General features: G+C 43.3%; 1 pseudogene across 1 annotated transcript in view; it reads right to left on the bottom strand.

Annotated features, from left to right (window-relative positions):
- LOC124009927 overlaps positions 1-16897 on the bottom strand; it is a 62227-nt pseudogene that overhangs the window by 30618 nt on the left and 14712 nt on the right. The window contains exon 2 of the transcript XR_006834334.1: positions 16625-16789. The product of XR_006834334.1 is annotated as a phosphatase and actin regulator 1-like (transcript). The remainder of the gene's footprint in view (positions 1-16624; positions 16790-16897) is intronic.

The following is a 16897-nucleotide window of genomic DNA, read 5'->3' as shown; positions in this document are numbered from 1 at the left end:
TTCAGAAACATTAAATTCCTATTTACAATAGAAGTGACTCCAATGACAATACATTTACCATTAATTTCTATTGAGGCACAACATAATTCAAAACGATCAAAACAAATTGCAGCCAACAAGGATGTTGAGTCACAAACTTGATACAGTCCTTGCGTGTTAGAAGAATATGTTATACTCCAATACACTTCGTGTATTTGTCCAAATAATTATGACGCCTTCAAAATGGGGGGACAAGATATATCAAGTGCTTTTTTTTCTAAAACGGTAAAAACAGAAGGGGACATTCTGTAATGTTGCCTCAAAAAACATTTGATATCAAATCCAAAATGCTGGAGTATATAGCAGACCTTCAACAGCTTTGAGGATGAGTGGAAGTGAACCCCAAAGAACTTAAGTGCATTTGTAAACAGCTAGCTAACATAGTCTAGTTGTTTTCTCATTAACAACATTTTTAGCAGCGCCATGATGTGTAGCACACGCGTAAGTTATTTGGTTAACCATCTTATAGGTAACGTCAGCTAAATAGCTTGACCTGCTAAAAAAACAACCATGTTAGCTAGCTAGTAGCTAAGCTAGCCAATGAACAGTCCCAAAGAGAGAACTGCCAATGCAATACGAAAACAATTGCAATGAAATATCAAATGTTTTTTATCACTTGAGAATAATAATGTATCAAGTCCTGGTCTATTTGATGTTTCCTAACATCAGATACGGAGTCCTGTGAAAGTCCCAAGTCCTGGTCTATTTGATGTTTCCTAACATCAGATACGGAGTCCTGTGAAAGTCCCAAGTCCTGGAGAGATTGAAGGGTATATCTCCAATGGGTTATATGCTATTGGTTTACTATTACGAGTCAGCTGTAGCGCTACACACGTACTGTTAAACAACAATGCATAGACCTAGAACATGAATGGCCAACCTTGCTTATAGAGCTCTAGCTACTCTGTGCAGGTACCAGTTCCAGGCAGGCCCTGACATTCTGCATATTATTTGTATTAGACACTAACTATTTAATCTTGTTAAGATTCAGATGAATGTCTAAACCCACAAACCATTTACACAAGAGTCCTTTGCATGACATGAAAGTGTTGATTATTTGATTAATAGTTAATAGTAATAGTTTGGTCATTGAACATTCCCCGTTTTTTTATCTGGTTGTCACTCATTTTGTCTGATATTACAGACTTGCAGAGGATGTCCTTGATTATTAGTGGGTGTAACAATTCCTGTATGGCTGACCTAGGATACAACCTCTGTCCACAACAGCACTTCATACTCACAAAGCAGCATCCATTATCTTGGTTGGTCTAGGATAACAGTACTTTCAGTCTCGGGGCGGCTGACATCACCACGATGGCTACTAGGGCTGTGTCTCACTTGGTCTTTCCTTGATTACTCGCATCCCAGTGCAAATGTATTGGAGGATAAGGTCCCTCCCCTCTGACCTTCTCCAATGGGTTTTTAGGAGGCGGGGAGAGGAATCGAGAGGATAAATTGAGAAAGAGCCTAGCACTCACCCCTCTGCTACACTCACTGACCTTCTCTGCTTCAACCTCAGCAGGCAGCAGCGCAGACAATTGAGTCGATCTAGCTCCCACAGAATACATTGTGTATTTAACTCTGCTACATTGACGCCGGTCACAGTCAATGGCATAGGTGAGAGGGGTGTGACCACTGATGTAGCCACTGATGTCATCCCCCTGATACTTTGAGTAGTAGTCTATCATGAATGGATCTAGATTTTTAATAGCAATAGCATCTCAGCTGATTTCCTTTTGCAATTTTGCACTGATTTACTTCATTCTGCTACACTCACAGTCCTCCTCCAGTGGGCCGGGAAGCAAATCCTAATCAAATGACACTTGTAGCTGGCATGCCAACCATTGGAGGGGTTAATGCTAGAAGGGATCCAGATTTTGTCAGAATGTACTTATTCCTAGCAGGTTTTAGAGAATTTACACAACAGGTTAGGATAGTTAACGTGGCAGGTTAAGGTTATAAAATGGGTTAGGATTAGCTAAAATGCAAAAAAAGATCTATCAACTTGATGTAAATTGGACAAAATCTGGATCCCATATAGAAATGAACCCTCCAGTGGTTGGCATGCTAGCTACAAGTGTAATATTTGATTAGGGTTTGCATCCGAGCCCGCTTAGTCATAAAGTGACCATTCACTGTGGTCACTCGTCAGTGTATTTTTCCCTTTCCTCCACTAGCTGTGCTCTACCCTTTTGGTGACAGTGGATGGGAGATTATTTATGACACACATGCTAAATGCAGACATGGGATTAGTATTGGCCTCGTGAGCATGTCTAATGCACTTGTACATGTGGCTTGTCATGTCTACACTGAAACAGGATTAGCAAATCCTCACACTTTACATTGGGATGTTTTCTTCATTTGAAATGATACAAATAGGAACAGCACTCGCATCTGAGACGTGTGGAAAATCATTTGCTAATAACTAAAAAGGCTGATACTGGAAAGATCAGTGTGTAGGGTTTTCATTAGACAATTTGAGGCCAACTAGATTTGACTCCTACTGTACATGCCGTCATGAAATGGATTGGTGCAAGCTCTCAATCTCTAGGCGGCATATTGGCTTCTCCCTACAGTTCACATTTCTAAAAATGTCAATATTCACTTGCGATACAGCTTTCGAAACATATGGCCCTTATCTTTCATCAGCAGTTTTGCAAAGAGCCACACAGCTATGGGTGTCTCCATCAGACGAAACTACCCTGAGTTACACTTACACACAACACAGGTGTCCGGAGCATGCTAGATAGCCAATAAGCACAGGTGTTCTAACATGCTAGATAGCCAATAAGCACAGGTGTTCTAACATGCTAGATAGCCAATAAGCACAGGTGTTCTAACATGCTAGATAGCCAATAAGCACAGGTGTTCTAACATGCTCTAACATGGAAATATGGCAATGTGGGAACATGAACAAGGTGTGTATCAATTTAACATTGTTAAAAAAAAAAGATTTCTCAGTGATATGAAAGTTAAAGGTCCTTATGCTTCCATAACCATACCGCAAGTGATGCATGTTAATGTTCAGACCGAGCTACAGAGGACGCCGTTGTCCAATGACTTATGTAATGGAACAGAGTCATGATCAAGGGCTAGTGAAAGCCCTAACCTTGTAATAAAGGTAGTCTTCAGGATGACATGCACAGGACAGAGACCTTATCAAATATCACCATAATGAGGGTGTGCAGAAAGGAATATTAAGGTTAATTTCATTTCAAAATACATGTTGCTTGAAATAGTTGCAATTTGTTTGATTCATGTTATCCTGGTGTAATTTAATGTGCATTTCAACATTAACATAAGGTGAGCGCTAGCATTTTAAAAAATGAGTCTAGATTTACTACACGTAAACAAATCACTAGGTAGATCTCGTAACCGTACTATTGCCTCAATAGTACATGCCTCAAAAGCTAGCGGTTCATTAAAACTACAGTATGTTTCTTAAATTGAAACTAAGTGGGCAATACACCTGGGTAAAATATAGTTGCATTTGAGGAAGCAGACCAAGAGCTAGGCGAGACTGATTGGCGAGGGAGAGCGAGGTTTATAATGGGATAATTACTGCTGGCCAACGTTTGAAAAACAAACAATGTGTCTGTCAGACTAGGGCTGGGCGATAGGCCCAAAATATTAACACAGTATTTATCAAAATAAAAAACACCTTTTGACGGTATGTTTTTTAATAATAAAAGTTCTACATTTTACATTTACATTTAAGTCATTTAGCAGACGCTCTTATCCAGAGCGACTTACAAATTGGTGCATTCACCTTATGACATCCAGTGGAACAGCCACTTTACAATAGTGCATCTACATATTTTAAGGGGGGTGAGAAGGATTACTTTATCCTATCCTAGGTATTCCTTAAAGAGGTGGGGTTTCAGGTGTCTCCGGAAGGTGGTGATTGACTCCGCTGTCCTGGCGTCGTGAGGGAGTTTGTTCCACCATTGGGGAGCCAGAGCAGCGAACAGTTTTGACTGGGCTGAGCGGGAACTGTACTTCCTCAGTGGTAGGGAGGCGAGCAGGTCAGAGGTGGATGAACGCAGTGCCCTTATTTGGGTGTAGGGCCTGATCAGAGCCTGGAGGTACTGAGGTGCCGTTCCCCTCACAGCTCCGTAGGCAAGCACCATGGTCTTGTAGCGGATGCGAGCTTCAACTGGAAGCCAGTGGAGAGAGCGGAGGAGCGGGGTGACGTGAGAGAACTTGGGAAGGTTGAACACCAGACGGGCTGCGGCGTTCTGGATGAGTTGTAGGGGTTGAATGGCACAGGCAGGGAGCCCAGCCAACAGCGAGTTGCAGTAATCCAGACGGGAGATGACAAGTGCCTGGATTAGGACCTGTGCCGCTTCCTGTGTGAGGCAGGGTCGTACTCTGCGGATGTTGTAGAGCATGAACCTACAGGAACGGGCCACCGCCTTGATGTTAGTTGAGAACGACAGGGTGTTGTCCAGGATCACGCCAAGGTTCTTAGCGCTCTGGGAGGAGGACACAATGGAATTGTCAACCATTTGCTTTGAGTACTGCGTGACCCAAGGGTGGCAACACATACAAGGGTGATTCTGCAACTTCAGGCACTTTGGCCTGGCAAGCTTTCAGAAATGAAAATGTATTGAAACACCATTTTACCAGTATTATAATAGTCTTTGATTTGTCTAGAAATAATATATCTGATAATGGCTGTGATTGTACTATTCAGGAATTGATATATTTGTCGTTTTTCCTCAGACAGCCATAGACAAATGTCATTTCCATCACATCATTAAACATGCATTTTAGTTAAATTAAATATCATACAATTTTATAACATTCTTATAGATTTGTACATTAACTTGCGTTAAAATAATATTCAAGTGCTTTAAGGTTTTCCTTAGATTAATAATCCAACTCCTAAATGTATAAACCTGCCTTTGACAGCTGAAGATATTTATCATAAAAAATATTTCCACCCAAACTTTGAGATAACAACCATATTATTTCACTAAAACAAAATCAATTAATTATTAATTATACATAATATTCTAATTTACCTAAGAATGTGGTGAAAATTACATGTAAAAAAAAATGAAAACGTTTTATTGCAAACATTATAGAGTGTTTAATTCATTTAAGAAAAAGTAAGATTCCAAAAGTGGGCAGACCTCAAGGAAGTAGGCCAGTGTTTTTGAGAGATGAACCCAGATTGCGTAGGAGTCATCCGCATAGAAGAGCTCAGTGAGCAAAGTGAAACGGTATCATTTGTGGTATGTCCAACACAGGTGTGGAGGGTCACCTGCATGTGAGAATCACCAAAGTGAACTGCTTGGATTTAACTGGTGTATTTACACAGGTAGTTCTCTGTGGCACAACTTTGGTTTTAGAAGTGAAATAATTATAAATTTGTATTATTCAGTCGGATAAACACTCAACATCCTACCCGACCGCTCGGAGGTGTCTGCATGGTCCTAAAGCACACAGTTGCCTCACATTCAAATGATGAAACTGGATGGGACAAAAATGCAATTTCAGAATGTGGAGGGGGGCATTCCCTCGTCCCCAGTGAAAGTTGTGCCCGAGTTCTCTGCAAAGTCAGTATGCACAATGATCTCCTCTTTCCACAGATTCTCTTAATTCTCTCAGTTTGGAGTATTGGTGTCAGATGTTGTACATGTGTTTCTCCAACTTTTTTCAATCCTTTGGAGAAGTCCTCCAATAGAATATGCAGTGTGCCCCACACCTTTTCTTATACTGTCAGATGTACAGTGAACTTCTCCATGTTTTCCTCATTTCTACATTTACATTACATTTAAGTCATTTAGCAGACGCTCTTATCCAGAGCGACTTACAAATTGGCGCATTCACCTTATGACATCCAGTGGGACAGTCACTTAACAATAGTGCATCTAAAACTTAGGGGGGGTGGGGTGAGAGGGATTACTTAACCTATCCTAGGTATTCCTTAAAGAGGTGGGGTTTCAGGTGTCTCCGGAAGGTGGTGATTGACTCCGCTGTCCTGGCGTCGTGAGGGAGTTTGTTCCACCATTGGGGGGCCAGGGCAGCGAACAGTTTTGACTGGGCTGAGCGGGAGCTGTACTTCCTCAGTGGTAGGGAGGCGAGCAGGCCAGAGGTGGATGAACGCAGTGCCCTTGTTTGGGTGTAGGGCCTGATCAGAGCCTGGAGGTACTGAGGTGCCGTTCCCCTCACAGCTCCGTAGGCAAGCACCATGGTCTTGTAGCGGATGCGAGCTTCAACTGGAAGCCAGTGGAGAGAACGGAGGAGCGGGGTGACGTGAGAGAACTTGGGAAGGTTGAACACCAGACGGGCTGCGGCGTTCTGGATGAGTTGAAGGGGTTTAATGGCACAGGCAGGGAGCCCAGCCAACAGCGAGTTGCAGTAATCCAGACGGGAGATGACAAGTGCCTGGATTAGGACCTGCGCCGCTTCCTGTGTGAGGCAGGGTCGTACTCTGCGGATGTTGTAGAGCATGAACCTACAGGAACGGGCCACCGCCTTGATGTTAGTTGAGAACGACAGGGTGTTGTCCAGGATCACGCCAAGGTTCTTGGCGCTCTGGGAGGAGGACACAATGGAGTTGTCAACCGTGATGGCGAGATCATGGAACGGGCAGTCCTTCCCCGGGAGGAAGAGCAGCTCCGTCTTGCCGAGGTTCAGCTTGAGGTGGTGATCCGTCATCCACACTGATATGTCTGCCAGACATGCAGAGATGCGATTCGCCACCTGGTCATCAGAAGGGGGAAAGGAGAAGATTAATTGTGTGTCGTCTGCATAGCAATGATAAGAGAGACCATGTGAGGTTATGACAGAGCCAAGTGACTTGGTGTATAGCGAGAATAGGAGAGGGCCAAGAACAGAGCCCTGGGGGACACCAGTGGTGAGAGCGCGTGGTGAGGAGACAGATTCTCGCCACGCCACCTGGTAGGAGCGACCTGTCAGGTAGGACGCAATCCAAGCGTGGGCCGCGCCGGAGATGCCCAACTCGGAGAGGGTGGAGAGGAGGATCTGATGGTTCACAGTATCGAAGGCAGCCGATAGATCTAGAAGGATGAGAGCAGAGGAGAGAGAGTTAGCTTTAGCAGTGCGGAGCGCCTCCGTGATACAGAGGAGAGCAGTCTCAGTTGAATGACTAGTCTTGAAACCTGACTGATTTGGATCAAGAAGGTCATTCAGAGAGAGATAGCGGGAGAGCTGGCCAAGGACGGCACGTTCAAGAGTTTTGGAGAGAAAAGAAAGAAGGGATACTGGTCTGTAATTGTTGACATCGGAGGGATCGAGTGTAGGTTTTTTCAGAAGGGGTGCAACTCTCGCTCTCTTGAAGACGGAAGGGACGTAGCCAACGGTCAGGGATGAGTTGATGAGCGAGGTGAGGTAAGGGAGAAGGTCTCCGGAAATGGTCTGGAGAAGAGAGGAGGGGATAGGGTCAAGCGGGCAGGTTGTTGGGCGGCCGGCCGTCACAAGACGCGAGATTTCATCTGGAGAGAGAGGGGAGAAAGAGGTCAGAGCACAGGGTAGGGCAGTGTGAGCAGAACCAGCAGTGTCGTTTGACTTAGCAAACGAGGATCGGATGTCGTCGACCTTCTTTTCAAAATGGTTGACGAAGTCATCTGCAGAGAGGGAGGAGGGGGGGGGAGGGGGCGGAGGATTCAGGAGGGAGGAGAAGGTGGCAAAGAGCTTCCTAGGGTTAGAGGCAGCAGCTTGGAATTTAGCGTGGTAGAAAGTGGCTTTAGCAGCAGAGACAGAGGAGGAAAATGTAGAGAGGAGGGAGTGAAAGGATGCCAGGTCCGCAGGGAGGCGAGTTTTCCTCCATTTCCGCTCGGCTGCCCGGAGCCCTGTTCTGTGAGCTCGCAATGAGTCATCGAGCGGGAGGGGAGGACCGAGCCGGCCTGGAGGATAGGGGACATAGAGAGTCAAGGGATGCAGAGAGGGAGGAGAGGAGGGTTGAGGAGGCAGAATCAGGAGATAGGTGGGAGAAGGTTTGAGCGGAGGGAAGAGATGATAGGATGGAAGAGGAGAGAGTAGCGGGGGAGAGAGAGCGAAGGTTGGGACGGCGCGATACCATCCGAGTAGGGGCAGTGTGGGAGGTGTTGGATGAGAGCGAGAGGGAAAAGGATACAAGGCAGTGGTCGGAGACTTGGAGGGGAGTTGCAATGAGGTTAGTGGAAGAACAGCATCTAGTAAAGATGAGGTCGAGCGTATTGCCTGCCTTGTGAGTAGGGGGGAAGGTGAGAGGGTGAGGTCAAAAGAGGAGAGGAGTGGAAAGAAGGAGGCAGAGAGGAAAGAGTCAAAGGTAGACGTGGGGAGGTTAAAGTCGCCCAGAACTGTGAGAGGTGAGCCGTCCTCAGGAAAGGAGCTTATCAAGGCATCAAGCTCATTGATGAACTCTCCGAGGGAACCTGGAGGGCGATAAATGATAAGGATGTTAAGCTTGAAAGGGCTAGTAACTGTGACAGCATGGAATTCAAAGGAGGCGATAGACAGATGGGTAAGGGGAGAAAGAGAGAATGACCACTTGGGAGAGATGAGGATCCCGGTGCCACCACCCCGCTGACCAGACGCTCTCGGGGTGTGCGAGAACACGTGGGCGGACGAAGAGAGAGCAGTAGGAGTAGCAGTGTTGTCTGTGGTGATCCATGTTTCCGTCAGGGCCAAGAAGTCGAGGGACTGGAGGGAGGCATGGGCTGAGATGAACTCTGCCTTGTTGACCGCAGATTGGCAGTTCCAGAGGCTACCGGAGACCTGGAACTCCACGTGGGTCGTGCGCGCTGGGACCACCAGAGTAGGGTGGCCGCGGCCACGCGGTGAGGAGCGTTTGTATGGTCTGTGCAGAGAGGAGAGAACAGGGATAAACCGACACATAGTTGACAGGCTACAGAAGAGGCTACGCTAATGCAAAGGAGATTGGAATGACAAGTGGACTACACGTCTCGAATGTTCAGAAAGTTAAGCTACGTAGCAAGAATCTTATTGACTAAAATGATTAAAATGATACAGTACTGCTGAAGTAGGCTAGCTGGCAGTGGCTGCGTTGTTGACACTACACTAATCAAGTCGTTCCGTTGAGTGTAATAGTTTCTGCAGTGTTGCTATTCGGGGCTAGCAGGCTAGCTAGCAGTGTTGTTTACGTTACGTTGCGTTAAAAGAACGACAATAGATGGCTAGCGAACCTAGAAAAATCGCTCTAGACTACACAATTATCTTTGATACAAAGACGGCTATGTAGCTAGCTAAGTAGCTAGCTACGATCAAACAAATCAAACCGTTGTACTGTAATGAAAATGAAGTGAAAATGTGATACAACCTGTGAATGCGACCGGGTAGTTGAGTTCTATACAGAAGACGTTGGCTAGCGTTGGCTAGCTGTTGGCTAGCTAGCAGAGTCACCTACGTTAAGGACGACAAATAGCTGGCTAGCTAACCTCGGTAAATTAAGATAATCACTCTAAGACTACACACTCTAAACCTAAACAACACAATTATCTTGGATACGATGATACGATGATACGAAGACAGCAAAGACAGCTATGTAGCTAGCTAACACTAAACTAATCAAGTCGTTCAGTTGAGTGTAACAGTTTCTCCAGTGCAGCTAATCAGTGGACGTTAGCTAGCTGGCTAGTGAAGACTACGTTAGGACGGCGAAATACGATAATTACGCAATTATCTTTGATACAAAGACGGCTATGTAGCTAGCTGAGAAGAAATTGCTAAGATAAGACAAATCAAACCGTTGTGATATAATGAAATATAATGAAAAAGTTATACTACCCGTTGGAGCGACGTGCAGATGCGACCACTCGCTCCAACCGGAACCGGAAATTTCTCTCTTCAGCTTGGTTTTTCCACTCAAACCACAATGTCTGCTCACCAGCATCAAAGTCAAGATGTTTAAGCTCTTTGGCTTGGCAAAGGGAGAACTGTGTACATGCACTCTTTCTTCAGGTTCTCACAGCACAAAGACTCAATAAGGTTCTCATTGTTGCTGCAGCTGATCACTTTGTGATACTGTAGTTTATCCGCCATGAACTGAAGTGGAGGTTGGCGTGGGTTTTTCAGAGGCACAGAAGGCCACAGAAGGCCACAGAAGGAGTGTTGTATGGCATTGAAGCTCATTTTGAGGTTAGATAGCACAGTGTCTACGGAAGGGCCAGAGGTATACAGAATGGTGTCATCTGCGTAGTGGTGGATCAGGGAATCGCCCGCAGCAAGAGCAACATCATTGATATATACAGAGAAAAGAGTCGGCCCGAGAATTGAACCCTGTGGCACCCCTGCCAGAGGACCGGACAACATGCTCCAACATGCTCTCAGTCTTTTTGCAGATGTTCCTGGTATCGTATATGATCATTTTTTTATTTTGTTTCTGTCGGTGACCTCTGTTTTTAGAAGATGCTACAAAACAGCATAAAGAAATACTTAAGTTTTCCAATTGTGCACACCTTGGAGCATTTGAGATTAAAGTAATTTAAAACATGATTAAATAAGCCCAATTTCAAAAAATGTAATGTAAAAAGTAATAACAGGAATTTGTCATTTCCTCCACATTCTGTCATTTCCAGCAGTTAAGTTTGATGGAAATGACGCTTCTGCTGTTTTGAGAAAGAATACAAACATGCTAAGCAGTTTGTAATTTAAGTGATTTCAATGAGTCTTTCTCCATTCTGATTGTTTTATACTGTTGAATGCAACTTCTCAAATTTCTGCATTTGATATCATTTACACACTGCCATGTAGGGCTGCACAATATGGGCAAGTAATCTGGGCCTTATTTTTAATTACGCTTACTCTTACCCAGTACATTTATTTGCTAACAATTAGCATTAGCGGCTAACAAGATTTAGGAACAACTTGCTAAGAAAAGAAACTAGCTGTTTGCAGATGTAAGAAACAAACTAATGCTAGTAGATTTATTTTAAGAAGCAAAGTGACAACTTCATTTATTTTTATTTAACCTTTATTTAACTAGGCAAGTCAGTTAAGAACAAATTCTTATTTTCTGCAAAGTTGTCAGCAACAGTGTTGCATATGCTGCATTGACCATGCAGACTAAACGCAAGTGTCTCGTGGCTGAGGAACATCAAATGCTCTCCTTGAGTGACAGGGGGCGTGGCTAGACCTGTGTGGAAAGCGGCATAGAGAGAGAGAGTGGAGAGATGACTCCAGTAGTGAAGTAAACTATAAAGATGGACGTTACACTGCGTAACACATTTAACAAACCAAACATTCAAATACCGACATAGAAGGTCAAGTAAAAACAAACCGGTCCTTGCATCAATACTGGTATACCGCCCAGCACTATGTCAGACTATTTCTAGCTACATTTAATTTAGTGATTGTTAGCTGTGGTGAGAAATTAATCTATATAGTTGGTTTAACAAGGTAAACTGATCTTTCTCTACCTTCACATCACAAGCTCTGTAGTTATTTGCTGTGCCAGCCAAATGTAGCACCACCAGAAGAAAAAAAAATCTGATTTTATTTGTGGATCTGGTAGCAACAATATGAATTCATATTTTTAAACCACCAGTATACGCCCACACCATTCTGTTGTTGGGGTACACCCACACCATTCCAACTCAGAAGCTACTTTAACAGTTCTCCTTCCCAAAAAAGTACATTTATAATTTAAGTAATTTCATAGAAATCTAAACACTAGACAGTTACTTTAAGCCTTATATATGTTCTATCAAAACGGCTACATTATTTTACCCAGCAGAGACATTGTTACTCCGATTAGCATGACTTGAATTTATAAATCAGAACAGACTAGCGTCACAATATTTCAGATGATTCCAAGCTGAACATGGAGGTAAGGAGGTAAAAATGGGTCAGAGGGTGGTTGTGTGTCTGAAAATGCACTAACATGTTCTGTGATTACTTTTCAATTTGATCAAAATGAAAAAGTAATTACCAAAAGATGACAACTCTGCTTGCATTGCCATGATTACACTGATTTGCAACACGCCTCAGCCAGCTAGGTCTTCAGGTTTGTCACAAACATGCAGTTCTAAAAAATGTGGACAAAGGATATCACTGTCCACTTATGTTTTTTGTGAACACTGAACAGCTTCTAACTACAAAATGTTGTGAATCACTACTTGTTGCCCTGTTCCAGAATTATATTGAAAAAAAAAAATCAACAGTAGGCTAGGCTACATTACGTTTCCACTAGTGTGAGTTGGTTCAGACCCAGAGCATGAACAAGTGACAATGTGAAGTCAGTTATTATTGCCACAATCCATTCACAGTAAATCTTGGCAATCATGACCAAGCTAGCGACTCATGATCTGCACCAAGATGAGGGGATTATGAATTCATTGGAGAGATGCTTCTCAGAGCATATTAAATGAAACTGGCATCATTGAATACACTCCAACAGCATCGACTTGCAAGTGCTACGCTTAGCTTTAGAGAGAAATCCATTCTGCTGCGAATTGACCCAGATAGGAGACAGAGCGTTCCCTACAGTATCAAGCCCCGGGACGAAGTGAGGCTTTTAGCGAGGCAATTCACTCACCCGTTAGCCTCACAAAACCAAAGTAAAAAAACTTTCATGCTGTCTTGTGTCACAGATGTTGTGGCTCTCACATCTGGAAGTTAAGGCAAGGGAAGCGTCGGTGTTTAAGATCAGGACAAGGTTTGTACGCTTGTGATAACACTCGAGTGGCGCAGCGTTCTAAGGCATCGCATCTCAGTGCTCGAGGCGTCAATACAGACCCTAGTTCAATTCCAGGCTGTAACACAACCTGCCGTGATTGGGAGTCCCATAGGGCGGCGCACAATTGGCCCAGTATCACCCGGGTTTGGCTGGGGTAAGCAGTCATTGTAAATAAGAATTTGTTCTTCAGTGACTTGCCGAGTTAAATAAAAAGTGTGTGTGGATGGCATCTCTGGTGGCATTACTTTTAGTTGCCCTTTTAAAACATTTTTTTTTAACAGTGCCTTCAGAAAGTATTTATACCCCTTGACTAATTCCACATGAGTCAAGGGGTTGTTAGAGCCGGAATTCAAAATGGAATGGATTTTGTCTCACCAAATCTACACCAGTGGAGGCTCCTCCAGTGAGGAAAGTGATTTTCATAAAAATAGAAATAGTATAGTTATTTATCTAAAGCATATTTTACAATATTCACTTCACCAAATAATTGTTTAAAACACACCATTTTGCAATGAAAGTCTACAGTAGGCTCAACAGCACATTGTAGGGTAGTACCATGGTGTAGCCAGAGGACAACTAGTTTCAATCCTCCTCCAGGTACATTGACTTCCATACAAAACCTAGGAGGGTTGTGGTTCTCACCCCCTTCCATAGACTTACACAGTAATTATGACAACTTCCTGAGGACGTCCTCAAACCTATCAGAGCTCTTGCAGCATGAACTCACATGTCCACCCAATCAAAGGATCAGAGAATGAATCTAGTACTGAAATCAAAGCTACAGCTGGCTTAGAGACAGTAGTTGAACAAAACATTTGCCTATGATTATTTTCAGAATTCTTCAAGCCCTGTCAAATTGGTTGATCATTGCTAGACAAGCATTTTGTTTTAGGTCTTGCCATAGATTTAAGTCACAACTAACTCGGACACTTTGAAACATTCAGTCTTGGTAAGCAACGCCAATGTATATTGTTTAGGTCATTTCATTTTATTTGCTGAAAGGTGAATTCATCATCTGTGTCTAGTGGAAAGCAGACAACCACCATTGTTTGTTTTTTTTAATCCTGAAAAACACCAGTCCTTAACGATTACAAGCAGACCCATAACATTATGCAGCCACCACTATGCTTGAAAATATGGTGAGTGTAACTCAGTAATATTTTCTATTGGATTTGCCCCGAACATAACACTTTGTATTCAGAACAAAAAGTTAATTGCTTTGCCACATGTTTTGCAGTATTACTTTAGTGCCTTTTTGCAAACAGGAGGAATGTTTTAGAATATTTTTATTCTGTACAGGCTTCCTTGTCATCTAGGTTAGTATTGTGGATTAACTACCATGTTGTTGATCCATCCTCAGTTCTATCGCAGCCATTAAACTCTATTTTATAGTCACCTTTGGCCTCGTGGTGAAATCAAAATTTTATTTGTCACATACGTGTGTTTAGCAGATGTTATAGCAGGTGTAGCGAAATGCTTGTAAATCACTGAGCGGTTTCAGTCCTCTCCAACAACTGAGTTAGGAAGGATGCCTGCATCTTTGTAGTGACTGGGTGTATTGAAACACCATCAAGAGTGTAATAACTTTTTTTTTACCCATCTACCAATAGGTGCCCTTCTTTGCGAGGCATTGGAAAACCACTCTGGTCTTTGGTTGAATTGGTGTTTAAAATTCACTGCGTAACTGAGTGACCTTACAGATAATTGTATGTGTGGGGTACAGAAATGAGGTAGACATTAAGAAAATCATGTTAACAACACTTACTGCACACAGTGTCCATGCAACTTGTGAAGCAAATTTTTACTCATGATTTATGTAGGCTTGCCCTAACAAAAAAGGGGTTAAATACTAATTGACTCAAGACAAATACAGCCTAGGGACCCCTGTACATCATGAACATAAACCCAATCATGGTGTATGAAGCATTTTTAAATAAGGTCTACAGAACATGAAAAACAAAAGGATTCCAAAATCTGCATATTTGTACTGTATTTTCAGTGGCATTAAAATCAAAATCCATATTTTCAATAGGCTATATTAAGAACAACAAACCCAGGAGTGGTCAGATTAGTGCCCCACACTCCCAAGGAATAAAGCTTGATCCATGAACCTCTAGTTTCAATAGCATTATGTTACCATAAGAACACTGCGGCCTGACTAACCGAAGGGACAGGAGGCAAGGCTTTCAGGATTTTGAGCACTGTGGCTAGCCCACTCCTGGATTTATGAGTATAGCGCCCCAGAGCTGGCCTTCATCTGCCTGACTAGAATATATAATCCACAAGCACATTCTCCAGTTAGAACACCAGCAGCTTGTCTGCTTCTTGCCTGCAGTCACAATGATCATGATGAACATCATAACCAAGAACAACCACAAAATAACAAACGTGGTAATAGCTGAACTAATCCAATAAGATCATAGATTTGAGATTTTTGCAAAAGGTTTTGCTATGGTGTAACCTACTGAACACTTCCAACCCTCCGTCAGTGACGGCCTTGAACAACTGACTGATGGAGCAAACCTGGTGCACTACTTCTGCTCAATGGTCAGGGGGCAACCAAGGTCACTGCTGTAAGTCATGATGAGCTCAGCAGTCTCCATATAGCCTTCCCTGGTTCCAACTCCTCACAGAGCCATCCTAACATAAAATGCATTTACAACAAAGAAACTATATGTATCCAAAACAACCAACTACAATGTCCTCTGCAGTGTTTGGAACAATAAGTGTCCTCAGCGTAGAAAGGGACTGAAGTCAAAAGCTCTTACAGAAGCTAGTTCAATGGGAAAAGCTAGGTCACAATATGCCATTATGATGCCATTAGTGTAAACAGTAGGAATAAGACTAAACTAAATAATACTACACTGAGAGAGTAGTCTCATCCATTGGGTTTTACTGTCGATTTAACACAAAAAAAACTCCCTTTGTTAAATTCTGCTGCTCTGTTTTGCTCAGGAGAAAGGAAAGACAACAAAAAACTTTCACTCAAATATGCAGTCAACATTATGCATACAAAGTATGTGTGAGAAAAAGATGGCGGCCAGCAGAAAGTGATGAGTCGTTGTAAAGTCAAGGTGTCAGCATTCACTCGTGTCAGTGTCCCCAGGGACAGAAAGGCAAGGCGGAGGGCCCAAGGCTAGAGCACTGGAGGGGAAGGTGACTGTCACAGTTTAGCAGCCCTCAACCTTAAAGCTAGAATCCTTAATGGTGAGACTGTCATATCCGTTTGGAATATTACAAAGTTACTACATGTAAATACACAAAACATTAAAGTGCATATGGCATCACTGCCAAGCTCAATGAATTACTGACTGATCAAGATCAACTGCATTCATAGGACATTTGACCACTAACAAAAGCACCATAAAATCCAGTTCTACCCAGCACAGCTTCAGGGAAGAAAACTCTTGGGAACAGAGAAGGATAACAAAGCCATCACCAGAGCCTGGAGGAGCAGGAACCCAAATATAGACAGGAGTTCAGCTCTGTACCTGACTGACCCAATATAAATTAAAAGCGAGGGAGCTGATTCAGAACACATCTTTCCAATCTTTTCATGTGCAGTGGATCATCAGGGGAAGAGGTCAGATTGTTAGGAGAATACACACCATGGTTAGTAGTAAATAAATGCTGTAGAAAACCAAGGGCATGTGCAGTATAATGAAGAATGTGTGCCCTTCACATGCCCCTGACTGTTACAGACCTCTGGATTGGCAAGCGCGGAACAAGAAAATATATTTTCCTGATGCATTTAGAAAAACAATAGCAGCAAATCATTTCAGAGCAGCACGTTGCTCAATCTTTACTGCATGATTAAATATTCAGACAGTTTTAGGTAGAGGATATAGGATTAAAAGACTGGAGATATACCTAGGAGGCTATAAATAAGGGAGCGGTACTTTGAGGTACAGAAAGAAGGCGGTGTGTGTCCCTTACCGGTAGAGGTCTGCTTGAACTTCTCACTCTTCTTCTTCCTCCACTTCCAGGGCTTCAAGAGACGGCCCAGAGTGGCAAACTTGCTCCGGCGGCGGATGGGCGGTGTGTGTGTGCCAGAGACCAGAGACTCGGAACGCATTGCGGACCGCCTTTCAACCTCCTCTGCTATAGGGGCACAGAATGGAAAGAGGTGGCTGGTTAGTTAGCATTCTGCTATATTCAGGGACCACAGATGGAATTCAATAGCTAAATCCGTTGTCATATTGGTTGTGA

The sequence above is a fragment of the Oncorhynchus gorbuscha genome, linkage group LG22 (genome assembly GCF_021184085.1).
Source record: "Oncorhynchus gorbuscha isolate QuinsamMale2020 ecotype Even-year linkage group LG22, OgorEven_v1.0, whole genome shotgun sequence".
Taxonomy (NCBI): domain Eukaryota; kingdom Metazoa; phylum Chordata; class Actinopteri; order Salmoniformes; family Salmonidae; genus Oncorhynchus; species Oncorhynchus gorbuscha.
This window is presented reverse-complemented; position numbering and strand designations above follow the sequence as displayed.